Source organism: Gorilla gorilla, chromosome 1 (assembly GCF_029281585.2).
Source record: "Gorilla gorilla gorilla isolate KB3781 chromosome 1, NHGRI_mGorGor1-v2.1_pri, whole genome shotgun sequence".
Taxonomy (NCBI): domain Eukaryota; kingdom Metazoa; phylum Chordata; class Mammalia; order Primates; family Hominidae; genus Gorilla; species Gorilla gorilla.
In genome coordinates, this window is record NC_073224.2 from 36805227 (window position 1) to 36824434 (window position 19208).

The 19208-nt window shown below is 42.7% G+C and overlaps 1 protein-coding gene across 3 annotated transcripts in view; it reads right to left on the reverse strand.

Moving 5' to 3' along the window:
• SUSD4 (sushi domain containing 4) overlaps positions 1-19208 on the reverse strand; it is a 145078-nt gene that overhangs the window by 14809 nt on the left and 111061 nt on the right. The window lies entirely within an intron of this gene.

Here is a 19208-nt window from a genome sequence, read left to right on the forward strand (position 1 = left end):
TATCTTTTCATGGTTTGAAGGTTAATTTATTTTTAGTGTTAAATAATATTCCATTGTCTGGATGTACCATAGTTGATTTATCCATTCACCTACTGAAGGACATCTTGGTTGCTTCTAAGTTTTGGCAATTATGAATAAAGCTGCTATAACATTTGTGTGCAGGTTTTGGTGTGGACATAAGTTTTCAGTTTCTTTGGGTAAATACCAAGGAGAAGGATTGCTGTATCATGTAAGAGTATATTTAGTTTTGTAAGAAGCCATCAAACTGTCTTCCAAAGTGGTTATATCCCTTTGCATTCCTGCCAGCAACAAATGAGAGCTCCTGTTGCTCCACATCCTCTTCAGCATTTCGGTTTGTAAGTGTTCCAGATTTTGGTCATTTTAATAGGTAAGTAGTGATCTCTCTTGTTTTAATTTGCATTTCCTGATGACATATGACTTGAAGCATCTTTTCATATGCTTGTTTGCCATCTGTATATCTTTGATGGTGTTAAGGTCTTTGGAACATTTTAAAATCAGGTTGTTTGTGTTCTTGTTGTAGACTTTTAATAGTTCTTTGAATATTTTGGATAACAGTCCTTTATCAGATGTGCCTTTTGCAAATATTTTCTACAAGTGTGTGGCTTGTCTTCTCATTCTGTTAACATTGTCTTTTGCAGAACAGAAGTTGTTAATTTTAATGAAGTCCAACTTATCAATTATTTCCTTCATGCATCATGCCACTGGTGTATCTAAAAAGACATCGCCATACACAGGTCATCTGGATTTTCTTCCATGTTATACTGTAAGAGTTTCACAGTTTTGCATTTTACATTTAGGTATATGATCTATTTTGAGTTAATTTTATGGAAGAGTGTAAGGTCTGTGTCTAGCTTTTTTTTTTTTTTTGTATGTGGATGCCCAATAGTTCCAGCATTATTTGTTGAAAAGTCTGTCTTTGTTCCATTATATTGCCTTTGATCCTGTGCCAAATATCAGTTGACTATATTTACGTAAGTCTATTTCTGGGCTCTCTATTGTGTTCCATTGATCTATTTGTCAATTATTTCACTAATACCATGCTGTCTTGATTACTGTAGCATTATGATAAGTCTTGAGGTCAGGCAATGTCAGTCCTCCCACTTTGTTCTCCTTCAATATTGTGTTGGCTATTCTCAGTTTTTTGCTTCCCCATATAAATTTTAGAATTAGTTTAATAATATCAAAAAATAACTTGCTGGAATTTTGATTAAGAGTACATTGAATCTATAGAGCAAGTTGGGAAGAACGAACATCTGGACAATATTGAGTCTTCCTATCCATGAATATGGACTATCTCTCCATTTATTTAGTTCTTTGATTTCTTTCATAAGAGTTTTATAGATTTCCTCATATAGATCTTGTACATATTTTGTTAGATTTGTGTCTAAGCATTCCATTTTAGGGGCAGCTAATGTAAATGGTATTGTGTTTTTAATTTCAAATTCCACTTGTTCATTGCTAGTATATAGGAATGTGATTGATCTTTGTATATTAACCTTGTATCCTGCAACCTTGCTATAATTGCTTGTTAGTTCTAGGAAGGTTTTTTGGTCAATTATTTTGGATTTCTTACATAGATGATCATGTCCCCTGTGAAAAAGATAGTTTTATTTCTTTCTTTCCAATCTATATATCTTTTATTTCCTTTTCTTGCCTTATTGCATTAACTAGAACTTCCCATATGATGTTGAAAAGGAGTGGTGAGAAAGAACATCCTTGCCTTGTCCCTGATCTTACGGGAAAACTTCCAGTTTCTCTTCATTAAGCATGATGTTAGCTATAGCTTTTTTGTAGATATTCTTTATACGGTTGAGGATGTTGCCCTTTATTTCTAGTTTACTGAGAGTTTTTTTTAAATCATAAATTGGTGTGGGATTTTGTCAAATGCCTTTTCTGCATATATTGAAATGATTTTTCTTTTTTAGTCAGTTGTTGTGATGAATTGCATTAATTGATTTTTAAATGCTGAACCAGCCTTGCATATCTGGGATAAATTCCACTTGGTCATGGTGTATAACTTTTTAACACTTTATTGGATAGGATTTGCTAGTATTCTGTTGAGAATTTTTGCATCTATGTCCATGAAAGATATTGATCTGCAGTTTTCTTTTCTTGTAATGTCTTTGTCTGGTTTTGGTATTAGAGTAATGCTGGCCTCACAAAATGAGTCAGGAAGTATTCCTTCTGCTTCTATCCTCCAAAAGAGATTATAGATAATTGGTATAATGTCTTCCTTATATGTTTGGTAGAATTCACCAGCAAATACATCTGGGCCTAGTGCTTTCTGTTGGGAAAAGTTATTAATTATTGATTCAAATTTTAAAATAGATATAGGCCTATTCAGATGGTCTATTTCTTCTTGTGTGAGTTTTGGCAGATTGTGTCTTTCAAGGACTTGCTCCATTTCATCTAGGTTACCAAATATGTGAGCATACAGTTGTTCAGAGCATTCCTTTATTATCCTCCTAATGTCCATGGGATCTGTAGTGATATCCACTCTTTCATTTCTGATATTAGCAATTTATGTTCTTTCTCTTTTTGCTTAGTTAGCCTGGTTAGAGGTTTATTGATTTTATTAATCTTTTCAAATAATCAGCTTTTGGTTTTGTTGATTGTCTCTGTTGAATTCCTATTTTCAACTTCATTGATTCCTGCTCTAATTCTTATTTCTTTTCTTCTGCTTACTTTGTATCTAATTTGCTCTTCTTTTACTAGTTTCCTAAGGTGAAAAGTTAGATTATTGATTTTAGATCTTTCTTCTTTTCTAACAGATGCACTCAATGCTAGAAATTTTCGTCTAGGCACTGCTTTCACTGCATCCCACAAAAATGTTGATAAGTTGTGTTTTCATTTCATTTAGTTAAAAATATTTTTAAAATGTTTCCTGAGATTTCTTCTTTGACTCATGTTATTTAGAAGTACATTGTCTGCATTTTGAGATTTTCCTATTATCTTTCTGGTGTTGATTTCTGTTTAATTATACTGTGATTTACAAGCAGACACTGTATTATTTCCATTCTTTTAAATTTGTTAAGGTGTGTTTTATGCTCAGAATGTGGACTATTTTGGTGAGTGTTCCATATGGACTTAGAAGAATGTGTTTTCTGCTGTTGTTAAATGAAGTAGTCTATGTATGTCAATTATTGTTTGATGATTGATGGTGTTGAAATCAGTTATGTCCTCACTGATTTTCTGCCTGCTGGATATGTCCATTTCCAATAAAGGTGTGTTAATCTCTATCTATAATAGTGGATTTATCTATTTCTCCCTGCAGTTCTATCAGGTTTTGCCTCATGTAGTTTGATGTTCCGGTAAATGCATACACATTAAGGACTGTTAGGTATTCTTGGGGAATTGACCCCTTTGTTTCTATGTAATGCTCTTCTTTATCATTGATAACTTTCCTTGCTATAAAGTCTGTTCTGTCTGGAATAAATATACAGTTGTTACTCTTCCTTTCTTTTCATTACTGTTAGCAGGGTACATTTTTTTCCATATACTTTCTTTTATTTTATATTAATTTGTCTTCACATTTCAAATGGGTTTCTTGTAAAAAACAGATAGTTGGATCATTTTTAAAAATCTACTCTGACCATCTCTGTCTTTTAATCGGTGCATTTAGACCACCGACATTCAAAGTGGTTATTGATATAGTTGAGTTATCTACCATATGTGTTATTGTTTTTTGTTTGGTGCCTTTGTTCTTTGTTGTTATTGTTATCTTCCACTTTTTCATCCACTTCCAGCATTTCTTTTTGGTTTTAATTGAGCATTTTATCTGATTACATTTTCTCTCCTGTCTTAGCATATCAACTATATTTCTTTTTTAACTTATTTTAGTGGTTGCCTTAGAGTTTGCAATTAACATTTACGATGAATCCAAGTCCACTTTCAAATATCACAATGCCACTTCACAGGTAGTATGAGTACCTTATAATTATAAAATGATACTAATTTTTCCTTTTTCATCCCTTGTACCATTGCTGTCATTCATCTCACTTCTATATAAGCATGTGTGTGTGTGTGTGTGTGTGTGTGTATGTGTGTGTAATATACCTAAGTATATGTGATCAAGTACATTACTATTGTTTTGATATTATTATTTTGAATAAACTGTTATCCACTAGATCAATCAAGAATAAGAAAAATAAAAGTTTTAATTCTACCTTCACTCATTCCTTCTTCAGTGTTCTTCCTTTCTTTATGTAGACCCAACTTTCTGACCTATATTACTTTCTTTATCTCTAAAGAACTTCTTTTAACATTTCTTGCAAGGCCTACTGGCAACAAACTTTCCACATTTTTGTTTGCCCAAGAAAATCTTCCTTTCTCCTTCGCTTCTGAACGTTAATTTTTGTGGGGTACAGAATTCTAGGTTGGTGGGTTTTTTTCTCTCAACACTTAAAATGTTTCATTCCTCTCTTTTCTTGCTTGCATGGTTTCTGAGAAGAAGTCAGATATAATTCTTATCTTTGTTCCTCTGTAAGTAAGGTGTTTTTCCTTGGCTTCTTTCAGATTTTTTTTATTTTTGATTTTTCTGTAATTTGAAAATGATATTTCTGGTTGCAGTTGTTTTAGTTTTTTTGTTTTCTGTTTGTTTTGCATGTATCCTGTCTGGTTTTCCGAGCTTCCTGGATCTGTGGTTTGGTGTCTGACATCAATTTGAGGAAATTCTCAGTCATTATTTTTTCACCTATTTCTTCCTTTTCTTTCTCTCTTTCTGGTATCCCCATTACACATATGTTTCACCTTTTGTAGTTGTCCCACAGTCCTTGGATATTCTGGGTTTTTTTTTCAGTCTCTGTTCTGTTTGCTTTTCAGTTTGGGAGGATTCTACTAACATATCCTCAAGCTCAGAGATTCTCTACTCAGCCATGTCCAGTCTACTAATAAGCCCATCAAAGGCATTCTTTGTTTCCATTACAGTGTTTTTGATATCTAGCATTTCTTTTTGGCTCTTTCTTAGGATTTCCATCTTTCTGTTTACACTGCCCATTTTTTTGTGCATGCTGAATATTTCCTCCATTAGAGCCCTTAGCATATTAATCATAGCTGTTTTAAATCCACCATTTGTGAACCCCAACATTCCTGTCATGTCTGCTTCTGATGCTTTTTCTGTATCTTCAAATTTGTGTTTTTTGCCTTTTAATATCTCTTGTAGTTTCTTCTTGATAACTGGACAAGGTGTACCAGGTAAAGGGAACTGCTGTAAGGAGGCTTTTGGTAATGTGGTGGTGCCACGCAGGGGAAGGAGAAGCACTCTGTAGCCCTAAGAGTGGGTCTCAGTCTTTTAGCGAGCCTGAGCCTCTGCACTGTGAGCTTCACAAGTGCTTCTCAGCTTTGTTTTGTTTCCCTTCACTCTCTTAGGTGGTACAGGATGGCTAGAGGGGGCAGGAGTTGGGTACTTCCCTTCCTCCAAGTCAGTTAGGCTCTGATAATACCCCAGCAGTTTTGGCTGCGGTTAGCAAGTTTCCTTGGGGGACAGACCATGTTAAGAACAGACTGCTCCAGCATAATTCAAAATGGCTCATTCTCCTCCCCCTGCCAGAAGCACAAGGGGATTTTTATGTGAGAAAAATGTTTACTGTGAGAACCTGGTAGAGCTTCTGGAGGTAAAACTCACAAAAGTATGGAGGCCCCCCATGACTGGGTGCCCCTAGAGCTTTTACCTCTACAGTTGGCCACACTGAGGCTGCAGCAATTCATCAATTACAGTCAGGTTCTCTTACACCTTCCCCAACCCCTGTCTTGTTTCCCTTGGTGGTTTCCACCTGTGAATCTCCACTCAGGTAAGCCGTGACTCTCTGTACTTTTCTGTCTCTCCATATTGAGAGCAGCAGTTTGCCCTGTGACCTTACTTCTCTTACAGATCCCTGAAGAGTTCTTGATTTTTCAGTCTGTTCAGTTTTTTACTCATTGTTAGGACAGACTGGTGACTTCTGAACTCCTTACACGCAGAACCAGAAACTGAAAGTCCCCCCAAAGGCTTTTCAAGGGGTTACTGAAGTTTTTAGACCAGCGATGGTTGTGGACAAGCAGTCCTCTCCGGATGGGGCCTCAGCCAATCTCTGACTTAGGAGCTAAGTGCTTGCCTGGCTGCTCTGTGTCTGAGCAGCAATTGAGAAGTGACTGCCATCCACTATCAAAGAAAGGAGTGCCTTTCAGAGTCCTGGAAAACTTGTTCCTTAGTCTTCTTGGGGAAGACAATCCTACCACCTCCCCTTTACGGTGGCCTGGGAAGCTAGTAATAATTAGAGTATGTATGTATGTATGAGACAGGGTCTTGCTCTGTCACCCAGGCTGGAATGCACTGGCATGATCACAGCTCACTGCAGCCTCAACCTCCTGGGCTCAAGTGATCCTCTGACCTCAGCCTCCCAAGTAGCTGGGATTACAAGCACACATCATTATGCCCAGCTAATTTTTGTATTTTTTTGTAGAGACAGGGTTTCACCATGATGTTCAGGCTGGTCTTGAACTCCTAGGCTCAAGAGATCCACCCACCTTGGCCTCCCAAAGTGCTGGGATTACAGGCATAAGCCACTGAACCCAGCCAAAATTAGACTTCTTTCTTAATATTATGCAGCATCTCAATGAACCCAGAAAAAGTAAGCATAAGGGTTTTTGCCTGCAGAGCCTCTCCGGTGTTGTAGCATTTGGGCCAGGCACTCATTTCTTGAGTGGGACAGTCTGGTGTCTGGTATGCTGTGGGGGTTTAACAACACCTCTGCCTGTCCAAGAAATAAGAGCAGCATCTCCAAGCCATTGGAACAACCCCAACTCCTCCACTGCCCCACCCTTGCCATGCTCCCAATGTCCCTGGAATCACCCCTTGGAATTTCTACTTGTCCCTCACTTTCATCCCTGGCCCAGGCCCATCCGTGTCCATGTGGCAGGATGCCTGGTAGTGACTGGGAGGCAGATGAGTCAGAGTTTGAAGCCCAGCTCTGCCACTCGTTGGCTGAATAACCACAGGCATGTTAGTTACCCCCCTCACTCAGTTTCCCCATCTGTCCGATGAAGAAAATAATACCCACTCACTAGAGCTGTTGTGAGGGCTGTATGAGCTAAGGGCCTGGGCCAGTGGCTTGCTAAGGGAGGCTCACATCAGGTACCAATATTGGTTTGTTTTCTGGGATGGGGATCCATGACTCTGGCCCTGCCACAGGGTAAAGTCGCTGGAAAGTGTGGAGAAAAGAAAGCATCTGCCAGTTGTCTGAATCCCCAAATTCCTCACGTCCCACTTGTAGGCTAGGCAAAAGTGTCTACCCTGCTGCTTCTCTGTCTCATTAGAGATGCGACTAAAGGCAGATCCTCTCCTCGTCCCATGGTGTGGTCCAATTAAGCGTGTGAGCTGGAAAAGTGTCCCCCTGGCCAGATGCTCCCCATGATGGGCAGCCTGGTGACAGTGGCCACAGGGAGCCCTGCAACAGGCTCCTCCCTGGAGCACATCAGCCAGCTCTGTGGCCATTCCCACATGGAGACACCACAGGACCTTCTCAGGGAGACAGAAGCTGCCTCGCTCCAGGGAGGCCTGCGATGCACATCTGCCCCATGGGTTTAAGGAAGCAGGGCTGGGCTGCCCGCCTTGCCCTGGATGACCCTGGCTGTCTTCTTCTGGGAGGTGAACTACACCATCCTTTGGAGAGATGGGGCTTCCTGGGGACACAGTCACCCAGCCTCCCTGCGCACTGGCAGGGGACTCAGAGCCACCTTCTCCCACTGAAGTCACCCTTCCATCTGTCCAGCTCTGATTTTTTTCTGCAGGTGACTCCCTGCCCCTTTTGGTGAATGCTGTTCACAGCACTGAGGGTGGGTGGCTCAGAGGGCCCCCAGGGCCAGGCAGCAAAGGCCACCTTGTGATTTGGGGGTGTCAGCCGCAGAAGCCCATGCTGTCTCCACTACCAGCATGTGGCTGGAGCATTTTCATTTGCTTACAGGCAAATAAATCTCAAACCACTTCCCTCCTGTCTTTAGGTACATCCAGGCCCCCATCGGCACTGTCTGAGCTCAGGGAAGGGCAACTAATCCTATTGCCCAAAGCACAATGAAGCTAGAAAGCAAGCCTGATGCACTAAGTGGAAAGAAAGAAAGAATTCCTCCATCGTCTCTTCCTGCTTTGCGTTATCAGCACTATGGCACCTCCTCCAGCATAGATAAGGGAGACTATTACGTTTGGACAATTTGCATTTTGGACTTTCTGAAATAAGAGCCTCTTTATTCTCTTATCTAAGTATAGTAATTATGTTCTTTCACTCATTTTAAAATTCACTTATTTAACAGATATTTTTTGGACAACCACTGATACCACCTTGGTCCCATCCTCAGATGATAAATAAGTAAACGCATAGATATTTATGTGGCTGGATAGGCCTTCTCCTCTATCTGCTGAGAAAAACATTAATAGCACAATCTCACACACACAGGAGTTGGGATGGAGCTCTCGGGCACCACATCTCCCACTGGGGTTTGGAAGGCACCTGGACCAAAAGGAGGTAGATGTTCTTTCATGCACAGTAAGATCCAAAGCGTATGCTGGTACTAGCAGGGGATTAGACAACCAGGAGTCAGAAGGTTTAAAAAACTAAAGGCCAGCCCACCTTGCTTCCTCTGCAATGGAGATGGGCCAGAGTGAACAGCTGCCATGTGCACCCCATGTGGGAGAAACTGAGGAGTCTCCAGACACAAGAGGAGGCTAGGAAAAGGGCCCAGGTCTAGGAAAGGTGAGAGGTGAGACTTCAAGGGGCCAATGCAGCTGGGGAGCAATGGAAAAGACAAAATAAACAGGAAGAAGGAGAGTCTGTGGGTGGAACAGTCTCTATCAAGAGAGGGCAGGTCACGTGGGGATGTCTCATGGTCTTGGTCCCTCAAGGTAGAGAATGCAGGGACCCTGCTGAGTCTCCAACCCCACCCTGATGCTACAGATTGGATTCTACCACTGAGAACTGGTGACTAAAATCTGCTTGAGTCTTGGTGTAGGCTCGGGTGTTGTTTTCTGATACAGGGTGGTAGGGAGCTGCTCTGTCCCCGCAATCATAGGCAGGTGCCCAAAGTACCTTCAGCAGGGAATATGGGTGGTCAGAGAGGTGGAAGAAATTACTCATCAGCTAAGCAACAGACTGATTTCAAGATAAGAAACTGCTCACGTTACATCTAATCACAAATTCTCTGTGCCACACTGGAGACCAACAGGAGGTACAGAAGAGAGACTGACAGCACTGGGTGTGTGTGCAAGAATCTGCTTTAGATGAGCTGTCCAGGAAAGCCCCCTAAATAGATGACTTTTAAACTGAAATCTAGAACAGCCCTATTCACAGTGGGGTCCATAGACCACTGGTGCACCCTACTGGCGCACCAACTGTTGGCTACAAATCCATGAAAAATAAATAGAGAAATCAATTTGACCTTGTCACAACATCCATGTGTTTTCAATTTCTATTTTGATAGATATTTTCAATATCTAAATTGCATTTAAATAATGCAATTTGACTACAGTTGAATCTGATAGTTAAAAATGGGACTTGTATTATGTGTTTGTCTTTTTATTTTATCTAGTATCTGTTTTTATTGTGTATTATTGGTCTGCAACGTATTAGAAAACAGTAACCAAACCACTGGTCCCTTCACTACAGAGAGATGAGAGGCCCTAATCCGATCATAAATGCATACAGGAATGCACGATGCCTAAAGACTAGGAAGGACTCGGTCCAGGAAGTGCTGGAGGAGGATGTGCCTGGCAGAGAGGATGGCACATGTGAAGGTGGGCTGGAGGCACTGAAGAGAGGCCGATGGTGGCTGAGTGTGCAGGAGACAGAGGGCTGCACAGCACGAGGGAGGGGAGGCAGGCGGGACACTGTGTGTGCAGCTGCATGGAACCACGGCAAGTAGTTGGGATTTTATCATAGTGTGAAGGGACACTGCAAAGAGCAGGAACTGGCATATTTCTTAAAAGCTAGCTGGGTGGAGAACAGGCTGTTAGAGAGCAGGGATAGACATGGCAGGACTGCCAGGAAGCGGCTACCATGCCTGGAGAGATGATGGTGGCCCGGACCAGGACAGTGGCAGCCAATGTGGTGGGAAGAAGAGTGACTTGAATGTTATTCCCCTGTTTCTACAATAGGGCTTGGTGATTAGGCGGCTAGGAGAAAAAAGAAGGATAACTCCCAGATTTCTGACCTGGCTCGACTGTGGTACTACTGACTATGCTAGGTTTTTGTTGGGTTTATTTGTTTCATGGCAAGGGAGTGGTACAGAGCTTGGTTTTGCACTGGTTGGGTTTGAGCTTCCAGTGGGAAAGTCATCCAGGTCAGTCAGGCAGCCAGAGAAAGAGTCTGGGATAAATGCAGAACTCAGGAATCATGAGCATAGAAATAATCTTTACAGCCACGGGACTGCATGCACTCACATAAGGGGAGAGGGCAGACAGAAAAGGGAACGGGACCCAGTCCAAATGCTGAGACACCCTACAGGGATGAAAAAGATGGCAGAGGAGACTAGGGTGCATCACAGAAGCCATGAGGGGAGACTGTCCCAAGGAAGAGGGAGCAGCTCCTCACAAGCTGAGAAGGATGGAAAAAGAAGAGTGGCCATTGGATTTGGCCATATGGGAGTCAGTAGAGACCCTAAGAAAAGCAGCTTCGATACAATGACAGAGGGGAAGCCATTCTGCAGCGAGTTGGGGAGTAAAAGGGGATGGAAACCTCAGGTGACTCTTTAGAGAAGTTTGCTGCAGGGAAGCAGTAAAGCAGAGGCCGGAGGGTCCAGGGAGAGCCCCGCCCCCACCCCAGAGCTCTTGATCTTGTTAAGACGTTGGCAGGAGTGGTTCAACACAGGGTACAAGGTTGGTAATCCAGGCAGGAGGGCAGTCATTCAGGAGGAGAAAGATGTGATCTTCCACATGAGTGGAAGGAGGGGCTGGCCTCTGACAGGCGTAGGAGGGGCTGGAGGGAAGCATGAGTGCTGGACACAGGCCTCAGCAGATCGGTGGCCAGGGTGGTGGAGATGTGAGTAAGCTGCCCTCTGAAGGCTCCCCTTTTCCGAATGAAGTGTGAGGCAAGGCCACCACTCAGAGGTGGGAGGGGGGCTGAGATGAGAACTATGTATCACGTATCACAGTCCTTAACCCATTTATATGTTTCACTACATGCAAAATAATATAATGAGGCTTAAAACCAGTGTGTGCCTTGCAACTATCCATACAAATAACTCCAGGGCAGGGGGCGGGGGAGGCAGAAGAATGTAGAATATTTTAACTTACTAAATGAATATTTAGAATGTACAATGAATGAATACTAATGTAGTATTATAGAATATTTTAACCTACTAAATCCTTCTGAGCCACTGAGCCCAGGTGCTTTGACTGAGTATTTTCATTCTTACTAGTTCCAAAGGTTGATACAGCCCCCCGGGTGTTCTTCATGTAGGAAAGACTTGCTCCTTTAGTCTGTGCATTCACATCTACCCCACACAGCTCGTGGGAGAGGCTGCTGGTTGCTCACCATAACCCATGTTCCACGAGCACCCAGCTGGTCCACGTTGCCCACTGTCCCTTGTTTCTCTAAGTTCTAGCCAATGGAATATGAAGAGAAATGATAACTACTACTTTCAGGCTTGATCCATGAAGCCCTCCCATGCTTCTCTGGCTGCCTAGAATGGAAATGATCTCCTAGGGGACCTCAGAAGCCCACCCTGAAGCCAGCAGAGCTTCCACTGGCCCCTGAATGACTGGGTGGAGAAGAGGCACTGGCGGTTCAATATTCACTCAATGCCACTAGGTGAAAATAAACTTCTATTTTGTTTGAGCCATCATCCCTTTTTGGTAACCTTCTTACAGCAGCGGTCTACCACATACAGTCGGTATAAGGAAGAAATAACAGATGTGAATCTGCTTTGTGAAACAGCAAAACATGCATGCTCCAGATGTTTGTTGCTATTATTACTGTCACACCTCTTTCTGCCATGTTAGTGCTGCATTTGAAGAGTGTAATAATGAGTTAAGCCACTGGTTCCTCAACCCTGGCTGCACAGAATCACCTGGGGAGCTTTGCCTAATTGTCTGGAGTGGGTCCTGGGCTTGGATGGGTCTTAAAGCCCTGGGGTGATTCTAACGGGTAGACAAAGTTGAGAAGCACGTTGCAATGGTCAGGGGACACCCTCCATCCCCTACGTGCTAAGGATGGATGGTTTACAACATTCAATGGAGCCAGTATGCAAATTAAATTGTCATGGTATCTGGTCTGGGTCTTCACCTTTCACCGGACTCTTGCTATATGAATTGCAGTCCACGGACTGTCCATTTTGGGATCAACTAAGTGCTTATTAGAAATTGGTACTCTCTAGCAACACCTACTGAATCAGAAACTTTATTTCAGCAGGATTCCCAGGTGATTCACATGCACAGTGCAGTTTGGGAAGTGAAGTGCTGTTCCAGATCATGAGGAAACTCTGTAGCTGAACTCAGTAGTAAAGCTGACTCTTAATACTACAGTCTCAAGTCTCAAGTTGGCCTTGAAGAGCGCGGAGAAGTGGCAGGAAAGCCAGCGAGCCTGTATACTGAGTGCAAAGGCATCGCATCAAGACAGCCTAGCATGTTGTCTATGTGGCTCTGAGAGGGAACAGGAGGACAGGGACTCTGCTCCCATATTGTACAGAACCACCCAACCTCTGCCTGCAGGAGTTCTGCTGAATTCTAATCATCAAAACTGCCATTGCACCAGCCATCCCCAGTCTGATCTAAATTTGGGTAATGATTCCAGGAAGCTGCACGGAACCCTCCGTACCAAAGTCCTGGCCATCTCCAAGACTACGCCTGAAACTTTGCTTTTAGCTCAGGGAAAATCAATAAACATTATACAGCACATTACATTTTCCATTTGTGTTTTGTTGTAACAACACAGAAGGCCAATACATGTGTCTACTGAAGGAAGCCAATGATGATGAGGCTGGGGCTTTGCTTGTTTGTGAGCAGGATGGAGCATGGTGTTTACCTGCTCAGAGATGTGCTGACAGATCAAATTTAAGATCAATAGTACCCAGCAGCGCTGAGGGAGGGGCTCTCACCTGCTTTCCATCTCTGAGTCACTACGTTAGGATGTCCCTGAAGGAATACAAAATGCATGTGATGACAACTGTGAAACTTCACTGAAAAAAAAAAATGGCTTCACATAAGAAATCTGAAGTGTGCCTAGTTTCGAAGCCACAAGGAAGCCACAGAGGAGCACACAGGTGAGGGAGCAGGTGCAAACCCGTGATTTCCTCTGACAGCAGCGGGGAATGGCTGGTGCTGAAATCAAAAGCTGACACGTGTTTCTGTGTTCTGATGAGGTTGCTTGCTTTCTTTGCATTGATGGGAGCCACAGTGGCTACACTGAGGTCAGTCTTCACCACCACAAGGTGAAAATAAATCACAAGACATCTGTGGTGTCAGCGTGTTTTGACGTCTGTGAACATTTTCCAGTATATGATCCCCCTACAGTCAGGACTCCTAAAGGTAATTGGGGCATCTGAATTTTTTGTAAGGGAAGGAAATCAGGGGCACAAGATTAAAATGGAGTGTGTGTCCCACCATGTAACCCAGGAAGCCCACAGGTAAGGGAGCATTTAGAGTGGATCATTTCTGACCCTCTCTGCAATCAGCAAACCCTTCTATTATCAGAGATAACACTGAAGTTAAATGTTGCTAGTGTATCCACATACTGGACCAAAGTGCCACACAGACACACATACATTCATGTATCCAATTTTCTGAGTCTCCAGTTTTCCTCCCATAAATTTTTAGGAAAATCCTTAGTGCCTTCTCATTCTTGTCTATTAGCAAGTCCTAATAGATGAGGAAATACATAATTGAGTAGTGAGTTAAGAAGAGAAGGAAGCAATTGGTCATGCTTTGTTCCTAGCTATGCTTGAGTGTATGTGTGTATGCACTTATGGGTTCTATATTATAGTTAGTTCTATAATAAGTTTATATTATCCATAGAAAATAAACAGCCACAGTTTCCACTAGCAAAGGTAACTCTAAAGTTTACATGATAGAATTTTATCAGTATTTCTTAGTGTTCTGCAAAAAACAAAAAACAAAAAATGCATGCTATTCTGTGAAAGGCACCATGCTTTTCTGACATCTGAACAAATTTAAGAAACACTGGCTTAGAAGTCATGGACAGTGAAAAGAGAGGAAGAAAGGGAAAAGTCAGCTAGGAGAACAGAATAGGAGAAAGTGTGAGGGTGAGAATGTGAGAAAGGACAGGCTAAGAAGACATAAGAAAATCAGTGGATTAATGAGAGACTCTAGAGAGGCAGCTTTGCACTGCCTCTAGGGCAAAGGTGCAAGAGTGCAAAGGTGCACTTTCCTGGGTTCACATCCTGGCTCAAACACTTAGTGGCCATGACCTTGGGCATTTTACTTTCTCATCTTATTTTCATTTTCATTCATTTTACTTTCATTTCTTTCTGAGCTTTGGTTTCCATCATCTGTCAACAGAAATAGTAATACCTACATTGCAGGAAATTTATAAGAATTAGAAATAATATCCATAAATCACCAAGCACAAAGTGCCTGGCACAAAAGGAAATGCTCAATAAAAAGAGACAGTGACTATTACTAGCTACATTACAGGCCAGTGAGATGAAATGCGAGCAGTAATGACATTTCACAAGAACGTACTATGAGGCAACATATGCACATTATGTCACTCAATCCTAACAACAATTTTGCAGAGCAGGTGTTGCTATGGCCTCATTTGCAAAGATAAGGGAATTGAGGCTGAGAAAGATGAAGTTATTTGCCCAAGGTCCTCTAGCAAACTAACAGCGAGCTGGGACTGGACCTTATGTGCTGCTGACTCCAAAGCTGCCATATCTTACTGAGTCATGCCATGGGGTTTTAAGTGAACACAGGAGAAAGGGAGCATAGTGCCTCCCAAGAGCCAAGTGGAAGAGCAACGATTTCATTATCTGCTAAGACATGTATTATGCACAATGGGGTTAGAGTTCGGAAAAGCCTTGAGGCCTCCAGAGCTAGAGGAAAAGAGAGCTGGAGGAACCCTGACAGATACAGGGAAGCCTCTGTTTGGCTCAGCTGGCATAAGCAGGGTGCGGTGTACTGGGCTAGAGGCAAGGTTAGCTCAGGAAGGGGCTGTGGGCAGGCCTAAGGATGCTGGCCAACTGGGGTTTGGGAAGATTCGAAGACAGCCCTTTAAACCTGGGAGCAAGAGCTAGAGGGAAGATGGAAGGGAGTTTGCTTCTTCCAAAGCTAAGGCAGGGAGAGCATGTGCAGTGGATCGAATTGGGTATCCCCCAGATTCTTACCCTGAAATCCTGGTACCTGTGAATGTGGGCCTATTTGGAAATAGGGTAACTGCAGATGTAATTAAATTGAGGTCATATTATAGTAGGGTGGGCCCTTAATCCAATATGACTGTTATGTTAGTCTGTTAATTGTATTGCTATAATAGAATATCCAAGACTGGGTAATTTATAAAGAAAAAAGGTGTAATTGGCTCATGGTTCTGCAGGCTGTACCAGCATGGCTCCATCATCTGCTTCTGGCACAGGCTTCAGGAAGCTTATAATCATGGCAGAAGGCAAAGAAGAACAGGCGTGTCACATGGCAAGAGTGGGTTCCAGACACGGGAGGAAATACCACATGATTTTAAACAACCAGATTTCATGTGAACTCAGAGCAAGAACTCACTCATCACCAAGGGGATGGCACTAAGCCCTTCATGAGGGATCCACCCCCATGATCCAATCATCTCTCACCAGGCCACACCTCCAACACCGGGAATCAAATTTCAACATGAGATGTGGAGGAAACAACATCCAAAACATATCAACTTGTGTCCTTATAAGAAGAAGAGGCAACAAAGGACATGAACTCATCATTTTTTATGGCTGCATAGTATTTCATGGTGTATATGTGCCACATTTTCTTAATACAGTCTATCGTTGTTGGACATTTGGGTTGGTTCCAAGTCTTTGCTATTGTGAGTAGTGCCACAATAAACATACGTGTGCATGTGTCTTTATAGCAGCATGATTTATATTCCTTTGGGTATATACCCAGTAATGGGATGGCTGGGTCAAATGGTATTTCTAGTTCTAGGTCCCTGAGGAATCGCCACACTGTCTTCCACAGTGGTTGAACTAGTTTACAGTCCCACCAACAGTGTACAAGTGTTCCTATTTCTCCACATCCTCTCCAGCACCTGTTGTTTCCTGACTTTTTAATGATCGCCATTCTAACTCAGCAAACTATTGCAAGGACAAAAAACCAAACACCGCATGTTCTCACTCATAGGTGGGAATTGAACAATGAGAACACTTGGACACAGGAAGGGGAACATCACACACCAGGGCCTGTTGTGGGGTAGGGGGAGCGGGGAGGGATAGCATTAGGAGATATACCTAATGTAAATGACGAGTCAATGGGTGCAGCACACCAACATGGCACATGTATACATATGTAACAAACCTGCACGTTGTGCACATGTACCCTAGAACTTAAAGTATAATTAAAATATATATATATAAGAAGAAGAGGCGAGACACACAGAGGGAAGACGGCCATGTGAAGACACAGACATCAAGGGAGAACTCCATGTGATGACCAAGGCAGAGGCTGGAGTGAAGCGGCGACAAGCCATCGAACACCAAGGAATGAGGCAGCAGCTGAAACCAGGTTGGGGATCCTTATGCTGCAGGGACAGTAGAGTCCCCCACAGCTAACTCCAAGGGCCACAGAGTCTTTAAAAATGTCAAGCAGAATGGTAGACAAAGGTCCCATTCGCATGCTGCTTTAGCCATGGTTGGCTATAGAATTCTTGGCTTCCCAGCTTCCTGAACAAATTAACTTTTCTTCCCAATTCAAAATAATTTCCATCAGAATAATATACTTACAGTATGAAAATACAGACTGATGTAGGCACAGGTGTTTACTTGTGATAGCTTGAACTAAGGACTAGTTTTAAAATATGAATTTCCATATAATTGGCTTTTTTTTTTTTTAAACTCCAGTCATGCTTCCCCTTCTTAAGGCCTGGACCAATGAAATCCCTTCCTAGGAATGGAGAAGACGGGGTTAGAAAATGCATTAGGGGCCGGGCGCAGAGGCTCATGTCTGTAATTCCAGCACTTTGGGAGGCCAAGGCCTGAGGTCAGGAATTTGAGACCAGCCTGGCCAACATGGTAAAAAACCCCATCTCTATTAAAAACACAAAATTAGCCAGGTATGGCAGTGCAGCCTGTAGTACCAGCTAGTTGGGAGGCTGAGACAGGAGAATCGCTTGAACCCGAGAGGCGGAGGTTGCAGTGAGCCGAGATTGCACAATTGCACTCCAGCCTGGGTGAGACAGAGTGAGGCTCCGTTTCCAAAAAAAAAAAAAAAAGAAAAAGAAAAAGAAAATTCATTAGGTTGTCATCCATCAAAGAACAAACTGGCCAGAATGTAAACAAAGTCCTGGACTTTTCTTCGGAAGCCACAAGAAAAAAAATGTGCCATGGGATGAAGGCCCTGTCCTCTCTGCACACTCTAACTTCAGAGGAATGTGGGCACAGTTCGGAGTCAGGCATTATCTTTTTACAGAACCCAAGCCAAAAACAACAAAAACTTGCTTCAGTACAAAAAAAAAAAAAGAAAATGATCATGAACACAAGCATGATGGTTACCATTTCTATGAAAAAAATGAATGACATGAGACCAAAAGATAGGAATAGAAAGGTATGACTATTTTACCCACGCATCACTCCAAATGTCTAATTAATTTGGGAGAAAAGGCAGGGAATTACGGCAATGATTTATGAAGGAAAGTGGAGATGGGGGTGGGAACTGGGGTGGAGAAGGAAGAAAGGAATAACAGAGAGGAATGACCCCAAACACCCTGCCAAATATTGCCGAGTGACTCCCAGCCTGAAAAAGGCCCCTGAAATGACTGCAGGCATTTATTACCTTCTGTGTTCCACCTGACTGCAAGGTTTTATTACTATGAAATACAAGTCATCTTACTTCCCAGAGAGGAAAGAAAGAAATAAATCCTGCCTGGAGCAGGGATAGAGAAGATACTCTAGAGTTTAAGGACAAACACTGAGAATCTCCCATTTGTACCGGTCATCTATTTTCTGAGCATAATGAAGTCCCGCTCGTGGCATAAGCTAGAGGCTCATACGCCTGGTCACAGCTTTGCTGTTGCTTAGCTCTGCACTTCCTTCAGTAACCTGACATTTAAGCATCACAAAATAAAGACCTCAGCTTGCATGTCTGTGGATTTGCAAAAATAGGAGGGGACTACAGGGCAAAGAAGGATTATATTTTGGTGAGAACTGTGAACTCAGTGAAAGAAAGGGACATGTTCCCCACCCCCTGCTCCAAACAGGGAAGCCTGCCAGGCTCATGCAGGCCCCGGGACAGGCGACCTGCCCAGGTGAGAACCATGGATGGGGGCTTGGGTGGAGTTGGGCTTGAGACTGGTGAAATCCCATCTCTGAATGGTGGGGAGAGGGGATTATCTGAGTCCTCCCTTGGGTGATCTCTTCATTTCTTGATTTGGCGGGAGAAGTAGTTCAAACCAATGAGGCTGTCAGCTTTCTTTCCCCTTTGGTGGGAGAAGAATCACCTCTCTTCTTCCTCTGACCTCAGTCTAGATCTCTGCACTTACACGGGATTAAAAAAAAAGAGAGAGATAATTATAGGAGTCCAGGAGAGACAGAGGGTTAATGGTTGTGTTTCCACCAAGGCTAAAAGGAAGGCAAGGTGCTGAGACAGGAGCCTGCCAAGGGTCTTAAGCTAGTGAACAGCAGATTCGGAGAGAGAGGATGAGGACCATCTATCATGTTGGGAATCAGAAAACGCAAGAGAAAAAGAGTCTAAAAAGTAATAGCAGGAATGCCTGAAAACTTGGATCTACTGAAAAAAAGGAATAAGGTCTCTTGGTTTCCTTGAGACAAAAAGATCAGTGTTTCTGGATTTGATATAGGAACAGAAAAAAGAATAATGAAGCTTCTTGATGCCATGGCACAATCTATCTTGAGTATGAGAGAGATGTGTGACCAAGAAGAGGAGGAAGCTACAGTGGCAATTATTTATTGTAAAAGAAGAAGAGAAAATTAAGCACAGTCATCCTTGAGAATGCTGTATGGCATGCAAGCAGCTATTTTCTGGTAATCACTCTGCTGTAATATATGAACAGTACATG